Raw genomic sequence first — 13,312 nt, forward strand, 5'->3', positions numbered from 1 at the left:
AAGTCTTCAAATCAAATTCAGCATGAGATATCTTGTATTTTCAAGCTTGTAATTTTGTATGAATTAAGTTTGACAGGGAATGACTGTAATTGAGTAAATAAACACACACACACACACACACACTTAAGGAGATCTTAAAAATTTTGTACTGATCATACAGGATGAATACAACTTGTACGGGACAATCAGGTTAGTTATCTCCTGGTGAGAGCAATGGAATGAATAGTTTTTGGTGAAAATTTTTTTAAGTCCTGATCATCCAAATGAAATAATAACCGTCCTAGGACGAGTTGGGCTCTATAAAATTTTCATCCAGACAAAATTATAAACATCCCCGAACGAGTTGTGCTCTGTAAAATTTTTGTCCAGACGACATTTATAATCGTGCCTGGATGAGTTACTCTCTGTAAAAATTTCATCCAGACGAAATCATGTTCATCCCAGGATGATGGGAACCGACTTAAGTAAGTTGTTTACATCCTGTAGTTATTTGGGAACCGACCTATGAAATAACTGTTTGTCTAAACGAACCTAGTTTGTACGGGATGATGATCGTGTAAGAACATAGTTCGTACCAATATACATTATGATCATTTCTGACACTTTAAGTAAAATCGTCTAGGACGATCCACGATTGTACGAGATGATCCATTACATGTTAACTTGAAAATTTGCAATTTTTTTATGGTTTTTCTTGTCTCTTCTATATATAGTCCAATTTAGACTGTCACCAAATCTTTTTTCTCATTGATCTTCATGCCTATTGAAAGAAGAGTCAAGGAGAGTGTGAGAGAGTATTTGAAGAAGGATTCTTGCTACTGGAGCAAAAAGGCTTCACTTGGAGTCTTTGATTTTGAATTATGATTACTTCACTCTTTTCTTTCTTCCTTCTAGATTTTTTATGAGGAGATCTGTCAAGAATATCCGATTCTCTGCCGACACATGGAGAGTGTGAATTCTCTGCCCACACTAGGAGAGTGTGAATAGCCGGAGGGTTCTAGCCCACACTAGGAGAGTATAAAAGGATGAACGGTTCTCTAGCACTGGGGATAGTGTAAAAGGATGACGGTTCTCTGCCGCACTGGGTAGTAGTGGAAAGAGTTTGTTGTAAAGGCTTCTCCGCCTTGCTGTGGGTGCAAAGGAGAGACACTATTGGTATTAGTGCAATACTCAGAGGGTTCCTCCGGGGAGTGGATGTAGGTCTGGTTTTGACCGAACCACTATAAATCTTGTGTCATTTATTCTTTACTGCTTTTTATTTTCTGATATTTCTATTTTAAAAATTGTGGTTCAAAAACTATTTCTAAAAATTCATTAAAGTTTACTTTCGATTCAAAATATTCAAAAGAGGGATAAATTTTTAAAATACCAATTCACCCCCCCCCTCTTAGATAGCTTTGGGAAATAAGCTTAGGTTTAACAACCTAATTCATAGTGAACGAGTTTCAACACCTCAGACCTGGAAGGAGCTACAACATCCATCTTAACAATTGTGTCCACTGGTTGCTCAGTCTCTACCAACTGTACTGTCTCATCTGGCTGAACTGGGTTAACAGGGGTGCCCGTTTGTCGACGTCTCTAAACACACCTCCTGTGGTGGGGCTCTATACTATTAACCAGCTACTGAGGGACTATCACTGCTGATCTAATCTGGGGCCAAGCAGGCTCCCACTGCTGTCTCTATCCTCAGCGACATGAGCATCGTCCTACAACAGGGGTAACTACCAGTGGCCTAACAACTAGAACTGTCACTATTGACTACTGGGGTATCTTCCCTCTCTGCCAACTGTATAGCTGTCTCGCAGTCTGTCTCCTCAACTGAAAAATAACCTAAGAGATCCATCGGAGTAACCTTTCCTTACTGATAGGCCCTCTGCCATGCGCTAGGTGGATGATGTTTCGTATCCTCTGAGTGAGGGCTCGAACACAAGCATCCATGGGGATCCTAGCCTAGGATAAAGTAGTATTGACAGGAGGAGCCGCTATAATGCGATCAACATCCTCCTCATCCCCACTGTGTGTCAGTGGGGAGAGAAGCATCCTCCCTGGATCGCCTATATCTCAGAAGCTACTATGACATCTGGGGTGGGCACAATTATAACTCATCATGGTCTCCACTACCTGGGTGCCACTATCCTCTGAACTAGCTCCTGGTGAGCTATCGCGTCTGCCATCTACTGCCTCTCTGACTCTGATACAACTAAATGAAGCTTCCTATTCCTATTCCTCCTAACCCTTTTCCCAAGGCTGGATGTGGAGAAAGATGCAACATCTGAACCCACTACCTGGTGGCAGGGGGAATAGGGATAATTGGAAGTGTCGGGGTCTACCCGGCGGTCTCAGGGTGAAAGAGCCGAGTGAAAATAGAAACCCAATCAAAAGAGAGTGAAAGTACCTCTATCTGGGCACCCCTCTTCCTAGTGGAAGTGGGAGGGAGAACCCGAACTCGAGGTACTTCCATAGGAACAGCGGGGGTAACAATAGCAACATGCTGCCGACGCTAAGGGGATGGAGCAACCTGTGCAATAAGAGTGGCAGGCGCTGGTTGCCTAACCATAGGACAAATAGGGGGAATTGGAAGTGTCCTAGGCACTAGTCGCCTAGCCACAGGGTGCACTGGCTGCGCAAGAACTGGAACAAGATGAGTAGGTACCCGGGCTATCCGTTGAGCAACTGGATGTCCAAAAGGGTGCATGGTTGCGCGTTCTCTCCTCTAGGGAGGAGCAAATTCAGCATCCTCCAGCAGGGTTGGCCCGCCAAGAGTGATGAATGCCGACTCCTTGAAGGAACCAAAAGTGATCCCTCCAGTAGGTGGACTAGCGAGCAGAGACTCAGAAAGAGTCACTTGCGCGTCCGAGCTGAAATTGAAAGTAACGGAAGGTATGAAAGGAGCCATGGCACTGCTGCTAAGAAAGGAAAGTAAAAAGGTCAAAAATCAGAATTGAAAATAAGAAAGAAAGAAAGGATTTAATAGTGATAGATAAGAATCGATAGAGGATGGAATAGCCCGCTAGGTTGGAAAGAGGTAGAGTAGGGGGGAACCCTAGCTAAAGGGAAGGAACTCTAACTAAGGAAAGACCTAACTAAGAGTGGGATGGACCTAATCTAAGGAGTACCAATCCCAAAGTAAACACAAGAAAGAATAATATACAATCCAAATATGGAGAGAAAAATTGGTCCCACCGTGGTCACTAGAAACCTGTGGACCTCTGAAAGAGCACCGCTCGTGGGGTCCGAAAGCAAAGGGTACGGCCGTACCATCCCATAGGATAAAACAATCGTACGCTTTTACACTCGACACGAACAGGTAAATAGAAGGATAGATTGGATCGTGCATACGACTAACCATTAAGGATAGCGGCTCTCGCAAGCGCACCCTGATGGGTAGTAATATACACGATCTAATCACAGTCACGGGTTTCCCCCACCCGACACAACAACTCTAATGGAGTTTAGTAGATGTGGGGCCAAGTTTCTAACGGGCGCAAGCCCCTGTTGTTAATTACATCCCAGGCCGGAGCCCAAAAAAACTCTCGATTAAGGATCATACATTATCCTTCCCAAAAATGGGATTAGCACGAGGGTATAGACTAATAAGTCCTATTAAAAAGGGAAGAAAGGTCCCAAAGGGTTCAATCAGCATGCATAGTTCACGCCAACATTTGGAGGCTTTAGGGCACTAAAGAGAAACTGAGGAAAAGAATATCATGCACTCAATCACATGCGTGAGAGAAAAGATGGAGGTAACATCATCTTGTGATGCTGATAAGTAGGATTTATAGTCCCTAAAAGGAAGGGACCTTCCCACTATTTAGGCATACTATGAGATCTGATGTAGTAGCCTCAAATCCTAAGTCTAGGTTTGGCTTAACGTTCTACTCACACTAACACCGATGTCCTAACTAATGTAGTGCAAAGATCTAGACTTACATCGACCTAGATTGGGGAGCCAACTAACCACCTAATCTCTTTAAAATAATGTAGTCTAGTCATTCATGAAAGATGGGTGGATGGTACAGTTTCTGGAAATAGGACTGACATAAAGAGAATTTTCTAATTAGTCTTGGACTTATGTGGGGTGAATTCCCCTAACTAATGCAATTAAAATTTTATTAAATTAGTTACTAATATGATGCATGCTGGTTGAAAGGTCTAAATCAAGTATGCATTAGATTTTAAAAATAGGCTTATAGAAAATAATTTTTAGAAAAGATTGGGCCGCCCCAGATCTGGTACTTCATCCTCATAGGCTAGATTATCCGGACTCTAACCGCAGGCTGGGAGGTGCTTATTATAAGGAGAAAGAGAGATGCAGCATTATGTATGCGACCCTGGACGATTCTGGTAGTTCCCTAGATTCGTTAAGTTTCTAAATTATTTAAATCCTAAAATATTAAATGTTAGTTATGAGTAGAAAAATTTTCATAGTCCTTAAATAGCCTAATGAAGTCCAGGCGAAAACAAAGACGACATGCAAGAAAGAAAACCTAAGAGTAGGCAATTTCTACTGTGTAAATATAATAAACACCTCACTATAAATAAACCAATCAAGTAAATATCCATAGGCCAACTGCCCTTATTACAATCCAGGGTATGTAGAAAGTAAAGTGGCCGGGCACCACTGCCAACAACCCAGATTTCTAAGCCTATGATAGACGCAAATGACTTTGAGTAGGATATTAGTCTTTAAGTCTTCAGTTCTTCAGTCTTCTTCTCTTTGGACTCCTTAGATCTCTCCTCCTTGGACTCTTTGAATCTCTCCTCCTTGGACTCCTTGAAAATCTCCTCCTTGGACTCCTTGGATCCGCCGTGGCTTGAATATCCAAACAAAGAGACAATTCTCCTTGGTAGGGGGTATTTCCTTTTCTCTTTGGATATCTAAATCCATCCATCTTGATCTTCCAAATGGAAGAAGACTCTCTCTTATGAGGATGCCTTCTTTTTTTGGAATTCGAGTTTGATAAGACTATCCCAACTCAAAGTAGCATTTTTACAACTCTTTACAATTTATTACAAATAAATTTACATAAATATAATGTAGTAAATTCTAAAGTCCCTACAAGGTTATCCTAATAAAAATCATCCCAAGCAGTTTTATATAAAAATTAAAGTATACATCCACAACCATATTCTTAGCTATGCTCTTAATCATGAGGGCTAAGCAGTCCACCTCTAGCACATGTAGTAGATATAATAAAAAATTTTATCCCTCATTCATTTAGGGAGGCTAAGCAAGAACCTGCATAAAATAATATTAGAAATCATGATGGTTGATCATCCCAAGCAGTTTTATATAAAAATTAAAGTATACATCCACAACCATATTCTTAGCTATGCTCTTAATCATGAGGGCTAAGCAGTCCACCTCTAGCACATGTAGTAGATATAATAAAAAATTTTATCCCTCATTCATTTAGGGAGGCTAAGCAAGAACCTGCATAAAATAATATTAGAAATCATGATGGTTGCCCCCCTTTAGCATTGCATGAGCATGACCACCTGTAAGAAGAGCAATGTATATATATATCATTCCTAACCTAGGGGTAAATCTAATGCCCATCACATCATTTCTAGAGTGCAGTAAATGTAAGAAAACGCACCAATTAATTCTTCACAGCATGCAATAAAACCATTGGAAAGCTTCGGCACACAGCAGAAAAGAAAACACTGGCCTAGCCTAGGTCTAGAAATGGTGCCCTAGCAAATAATTCTATGTGAGTGTGTAGGGTTTGTGTGGTTTGGATAGATCCTAAGTATGATGATTAGTTCAAATTATCTAGGATTAGAGTTTGTTGAAGGCCCGAAAAGAAATCTTTAAATGAAGTTTAGATATTAGTGAGTTAGAGTCCATTTATAGTTAATTTAGTTTGTTGATAACTTTTTAATTCTTAAGGTACTGATAATTAAAGTTCAAATTATATTAACCAATTTTGGAAAGTCTCAGGTCCTCCTAGGTACTAGGCTAAGGGGGTCCAAAAAGTCACTATATGAAATAAGCTAGGTTTAGAACTCCTAATATTTTAGGTAAATACTAGACCTTAAGATGAGAAGTTAGACAGGTAGTTTTTTCGATTTGGAGTTTCCTATGCAAATATATGAAATTTCTAAGTTTCGGGCCTTAGACTATAGGCTGGGGTTGACTGGAAAGTTAACTTTCTAATTTAGGTTAGTTTCTAGAATTTTAATATTTTTAATAAATACTAGACCCTAAAAGGAGTCTAACGCAACCTGATTTGGAATTTTCTACAATTAATTATGAATTTCTAAAGTTAGGCAATTTATGGGAATTATCTAAGTTATCTAGTTGAGGGTTGATTTTAAGATTACGATCCAAACTAACTCCAAACTGGTTGGAATCACCCCCAAAGGTGAGGAATGACCTGAGAAGGTATTCTTAAGTGCTTGAGAAAAATTTTGGATTTTTATTAATTTTTAATAATTTATTAGGGGAAAAAAGATAATTTCTAATCAATACTAGATTAAGGGCCGACCTAAGGTCAAACTGAGGATCCTTATTTATCTAGGGTTAAGGATTAGATTCTAAGAAATTTGAGATATTATGGTATTTTTCTAAGTTAAAATCTATTTATTAGAAATTTTAGAAGGCTAGCACGGCCCTATTTTAACTATGTAAATTAGTGGTTTGTTAATTAAGTGGTCTAGAAGCTCCTAAAAATTCTAAAAAATTCTAGGAAGATTTATGATGATCACTAAGTTGTAATGTTAAAGTTTTATGTCAATCACTGATCTATCCTTAGCCCTAAGAAAATTTTCTAAGTTTGTTAGACGGGTCCTCAGTTATTGTCTTTAGGGTGTCACATGTTAGTAGGAATTTAAAAGTAGAGTTTTACACTAACCCTCGAGATAAAAATGTAGGGAATACATAATAAAAATTAGATAAGCCATGTCCTTAGGATCTAAGAGAGCCTAAACTAGTGGTGGTGCATCCTAACATATGCAAACTACGACACAGAAAAGTAAATACATCTAATGAAGGGACCTATGATGATTGAGACTCAACGCATTCACTAACCCACTTCCCCCATGATTGCTCTTTCCCACATAACCGAACACATGTTTAAAATTCATAAATAGTGATCCCCCAAAATTAGGTTTAACATATAAAGTAATTTAAAATAATTTAAAAATTTATATAATATATAGATTTTGGAAAATAAGTATTTTAAAATAAAGTAATTTGTAAGTAAATAAATATGGCGGAGAACCACTTGGACACCCAAAATCGAGGTTTCAAAATAATTTAAAAATAATCTTTAATTTTAAAATATTTATAATAATTACTTATAAAAATAGTAAAACTAAATACTCAAATAATAGGCATAAAAACGCAAATCGTCCAAATAGCCAAAATCAGTTTATAAAAGTAATTTTAAATTAAAATTCTAATGTTTTGATGAGAACGAGGTATTGGATCGCCAAATCCAATTTTTAAAATGAATTAATATGATTTTTGAATATTTAAAACATAAAAAGTTGATTTTTAATAATTTTATAAATATTAAATACTTATAAATATTCATTAAATAAACTTAAAAGTTTATGACAACTTCAAGTCCCTTTTAATATAAAATAATGATTAAAATGATAAAAATTATTAGTAAAATAATAAATAAAATAAAATACTAAAATAACTTTCAAATTAAAAATAATAATAATAATTAACCAAAATAATTATTATTTAATAATAATTAAAAGTAATAATAATAATAATAACAATAAATAATAATAAACAGAACCTATAATTATAGAAAAATAATAATAATATATTACAATAAAATAAATAAAATAATAATTTAAAATAATTTTAAAATAACTATATATTTAACTGTTTTTTAAAATAATTTTGAAATATATTATATTTTAAAAATAATCTTAATTTTAAATTAAAGAGAGTTAAAAATCCAAGCAATTTGGTATATTAATTTCGAATTTTTTTGGTTACATAAAATGGATTTTTAGCAATTTTTTTCAAAGTTATGATTTAAAATATTCATTAAAAAAGATTTTAAAGTTTATAAAAAGAAAAATCATTATTTTAATAAAACTAAAAACGTACCGGCGGCTGATGTGCCAACGCGCGGCAAACCTAGATTCGTTCCGGCAGATGTGGCGCAATGATTGGCGGCCAGGCAATCATGGTCGCGATGATTGTGGCGGCGCGATGGGACCCACACGGTTTTACTTAAATCAGTCCAGTTTTATCCCGTAGCCGCTTGATCGTCCATGACCCGAACGAACGGCCCTGATCTCGCTGTACCGGAGGCTTGTCCGCGAGATCAATCCCACGGCTGGACAGAACCACGGGAAGACCGAATCCACGTCCTTGATCGAGTGATCAATGGTCCAAAGCCGATGCCAGAAACGTACGAGGACTACCAAAACCCTAAACAACTTTATTTCGATATCTCTCAATTGTGTGAATGAAATCAAATAAAATTTTAAACACAAAATCTAAGAGTGAAGAGCATTAATGGGGGAGAAATTTCAAGATTTAATACACGCTAAAAATGAAGTTAATTAACCCTAAGTGTTGTGACCTATCCTAAGGGTTTTCAAGAGATTTCACCATTCCATCTTTGAGTTCTTGGTACGGGTGCACTTGTAGACTACCCTCGTACATTTCCCCACTTGAAACCACGATCAAATGAGCTCTAGATCGAGTGGATCGAGGCCTTGAGCGTTCAAGCCTTTGGGTTGCTGGGGAACCATCGCCGGCGGCTTGGGATCATAGAATTTGAGTGCGGGAAGGTGGGGAAACTCTCCAAGAACCCTCATATGAATTTTCAGAGCTTGAGGGGGCTTGGAGAAGAAGAAAGAGTAAAAAAAGCCCTCTAATTGACCTAAGTTTTACACCCTCAACCTAGCATGGACGCCTAGGATGAAATCTCTGGCTAATTAGGAGGGAAATCATCATGTTTAGCACGAGAATTTGAATCCCAAGGCATTAAGAGGGCTTTAATTGCATTAAATGGGTATTAAATGACATAAATAGGTCATTTTGACTTATTTAAGATTCTGGTTGCCCAAGTCAATGATTGACTTAGTTAACATAGTCAAATAGGACCAAGATATGGGTGGATTGAGCTAGGAAAGTTTGAAATTGATTTGAAGTCGATAAGGAGGAAATCAGGGTCAATTTGGGTCAACCCTAGTTGACCTAGTCAACCAGGTTAACCTTAGACCTAGGTTTAGGCTCAACAGACTTAGTTTAACCCACTGAATTTGATAGGAGAGACCATGGGTCCTGGCTTGGTCAAATTGACCAAGTCATCCCCTTGGTCTAAGGGTTTTGGCAAAAATTAAGGTCAACACCACGTTGGTGTTCATTGAGCCAAACTGATCTCAAATCCAACCCATGTCTTACTCGTACTAAGTATCCTACTGATTTATATGAGTTTGAGATTGATCAAAGCGCTGATCAAAATGACTCTCTGATCGGTCAAAGCATTAGACTATCTCTTGAAAGTCAAGTCCATGAGTAGGTGCAGGTGCTGGCGCTCGTGCTCCCCCTTATCCCTCAAAATCCTCACTTGTATTATCAGCTTTTTCGAAAAGTGCTCGAAACGAGACATCAATGAAGTAGTTAGGCAATTCAAGTAGAGGATCAAGTTGAACAAGATTGTACTTCTTCTCAAGGATATAAGTCACTAGGTATCCTAAAGCAATATTCATCTTCCTCTTATGTGAGACATATCTAATTTCAAAAAGACCATGAATATAGTTAATAATAAGTTGGGCTTCATCTATAGGTTGATCAGTCATGATAAGATAAATAACAGTTGATATAAGAGGAGTAATGTTAATGCGGTCACCAACTTTAGGAATAATAGAGGTTCTAAGGACATGATGAATGACCCTTATAATTTGTTTTAAGGAATAGACCCTAGGTAAATGACATACTTGTTCAATCCCTCTAATAACTTTATTTATTTCAGTCTAGTCAAAATCAGATGTAGAAGTCAAAGTATGGGCTCTAACTCCTTGAGTTCTTAAATGCAAAATAGTTCCCAAATCTTCCTTAGTGATTTCTACCTTTTTCTTAAAAACATAAGATTTTATCCTACTCTTATCCTCACTAAATGACATATTTGCCAAAAAATAGTGAAAATTTTCTTTGTTGTAGGCATGAATCAATGTCAGGAAAAATAAAAATTGAGTAGTGGTGAAAAGAGGCATCACTTGGAAGTGGATATCCTTTTGAAGTTGGATTCTAGAATGAGTAATTTTGGCAGAAACAAATCTAATGATTGAATCCTCTTTAGCCCTAGAAAGAAAGTTATCATCTCCACTCTTGGAAGACGATCACTTAGTGAGTCTACCCCACTTTCTAGAATGAGTACTTTAGAGGATTGGAAAAGGTTATTAAAGTGAATGAAAATTAATTCCAAAGTCCACCTATTTAAAGAAAAAAGATCTTTTGTACGTACGAAAAGGGGTTCGTACTATACGATAGATAGTCCGTACATGATGAAATAAATTTTGTATGTACGAACAAATACGTTCGAAAGAAAATGGCTTTTAATAATCATGCAAGTTATGAGATGTCCTTTCATACATGCTTTTTGACCAGATGATCGTACAGACGAACATGTGTTTATCCAAGATGATCGGTTATTTAATATCATTTTAATGATAGTTAGATTCATTCCCACACTGAATGACATCTAGTCATATGTATGAACTAAAAGTTTATACATACAATCCATTATAATAACTAATTCTGCATGTATAATCATTTACATGTGTACAGACAAAGTAATACAAATCATCCAGGACAATATAAATATCGTACAGTAAGATATGTATTAGAAAATTAAAACTTTACGCAATCAATTCAAAACAATGATCGACATGCTATAGAATTCGTACAGGACAAAAATAATTTCATACAGTACGAGTAGAACACTTAAAAAAATTTGTATGATCGATCAGAAATAGAAAATTCGATGTGAAAGCATTTCAAAATCACACAGAACATAAAAGCAAAAATAGAAAATCATAAACACAAACAAGCGCATTAAATACCAAAACAGAAAACACACAAAGACATATATAAAGTTTGCAAAAAAATTTAATTAAGCATTAAGATCAATCACACCAAGCCTTATTCTTAATTTGCTATAAGTATCAAAAGCTTGTGGTTTTATAAAAATATATGCAAGTTGATTTTTAGTTGAAATATGGTTCAGTTCAATTTCTCCAATGGATACATGATCCCTTATGAAATGATGCCTTGATTCTTTTGGATCTAATTGAAATATAGCACACAAATAAACACTGAACATAATATCGGGTCAAGTAAAGCAATGATGTAATTTCCCATCAATTTTTTTATCAATAGATTTTTCCTTTAGGTCCTTATCCAACTGAACTGAGGAACTAATAGGTGTACTAATAGATTTAGCATTGTTCATTTCATACCTTTTGAGAATTTTCTTAATATATTTCAACGGACAAAGAAATGTTCCTTCCTTAATTTAATTAATGCTAAAACCTAGAAAGAAACTAAGATCTCTCATTAAACTCAACTCAAATTCACTACTCATTATTTAAGAAAAATCATCACAAAGAATTTTATTTGTAGATCCAAAGATGATATCATCAACATAAATTTGTACAATGAGTATATCTTTTTCAAATTTTTTCAAAAAGAGAGTGGCGTCCACACTTCCTTTTTTAAAACATCTCTCAGGTAGGAAAGTGCTCAACCTCTCATGCCAAGCCCTAAGTATATATTTCAATTCATGCAAATTCTTTTTCAATTTAAAAATATGATTTGGGTATTTTGAATTTTTAATACCTGGAGATTGTTCAATATAAACTTCTTCTTGAATCACATCATTTAAAAAGATACTTTTAACATCCATTTGAAATAATTTGAATATTCTAAAATAGGTAATGGCTAACAAAACCCTAATTGCTTCAAGTCTTCCTATAAGAGCAAAAGTCTCCTCAAAATCAATCTTTTCAATCTCATTACACCCTTTAGCCACCAATCTAGCCTTATTTTTAAGGACAACTCCTGAGTTATTCATTTTATTTTTGAATACCCACTTAGTTTCAACAACACTTTGATCCTTTGGGTCTTACAATTAATTCCCAAACATCATTTCTCACAAATTTGTTTAATTCTTCTTGCATTACCAAAATCAAAAATCCATTCAAAAGTGCTTCATTAATATTTGTAGTTTCTATCATTAAAATAAAGGCAGAATGATTGACTTCTTTGCTTAGTTCACGCCTTGTCCTAACATCCTCACTAGGTGCACCTAAAATCAATTACTTAGGGTGGTTTTTAGAAAATCTCAAATCTCCAGGCATCTGGTTTTCTATCTCCAAATTTTTATCCAAATTAATTTTCTCAATCTTTTGAGAGTTATTTTCAATTTCATCCTCTTCCAAATTTGACTCTTCCAAAATTCTAGATTCATTAAAAATAGCATGTGAGGTCACCTTTGTTGCAAATCTATTTTCATGACTTATGTTTTGATGATTGACAAACACTATTGATTCCCTTGGACTGCCTGTTACTTCTAACTTTTCAGGAATCAAAGATCGGATGAACAAATGAAGCCATATCAAGATTACATAGATTTAGGGTTCAATCAGTCTGTACTTTGTTTTTTCTCTTCTTGAGTCAATTTGTAATGTTCAAACAAACTGATGCTAAGTAATCCTATACACACACACTTGAGAGACTTAGAATTTCTATTTTTACTCACATCGGCCAGGACGATATTTTTATCAGCCTGGACGATTTAGTTAAAAATAGAGATTCTATTCGGGATTCTTAATTAAGGAAGTCGTCATTAACAGATCGTCCTGGACGATACGTGTAGTGTCCAGGACGATAAGCTCAAAATAGAAAGAAGTTGCCGCCATAAACAATTAAGGTTTTTTGTAATTTTTAGTAATCGGCCAGGACGATATTGGATCGACCTAGACGATATTCACAATTATGCCTTAATTAATCAGATAAATCAAGGAAGTAATTAAGGATGATTGATACAATCATATCATCTTGGACGATCTATTCAAAAATCTTAGTTACTTCTGGACGATCTGGATCAGATAGCTTGAAATCAGAGCGATGCTCTGGATGATTTTTCTCTCATTTGAACTGATCGTCCAGGATGATCGTGAGATTGGCCTGGATGATCAAGATAATTTTAAATCATCCAGTTTGCATTCAGAGTGATGCTCTGGCCGATCTTTTGAAATTTGTATTGATCGGCCAGGACGATGTCCATATCAGCCTAGACGATATTGTCGGCAACTTGTAATTAATGAG

Source organism: Dendrobium catenatum, unplaced genomic scaffold (genome assembly GCF_001605985.2).
Source record: "Dendrobium catenatum unplaced genomic scaffold, ASM160598v2 fragScaff_scaffold_716, whole genome shotgun sequence".
NCBI classification, from domain to species: domain Eukaryota; kingdom Viridiplantae; phylum Streptophyta; class Magnoliopsida; order Asparagales; family Orchidaceae; genus Dendrobium; species Dendrobium catenatum.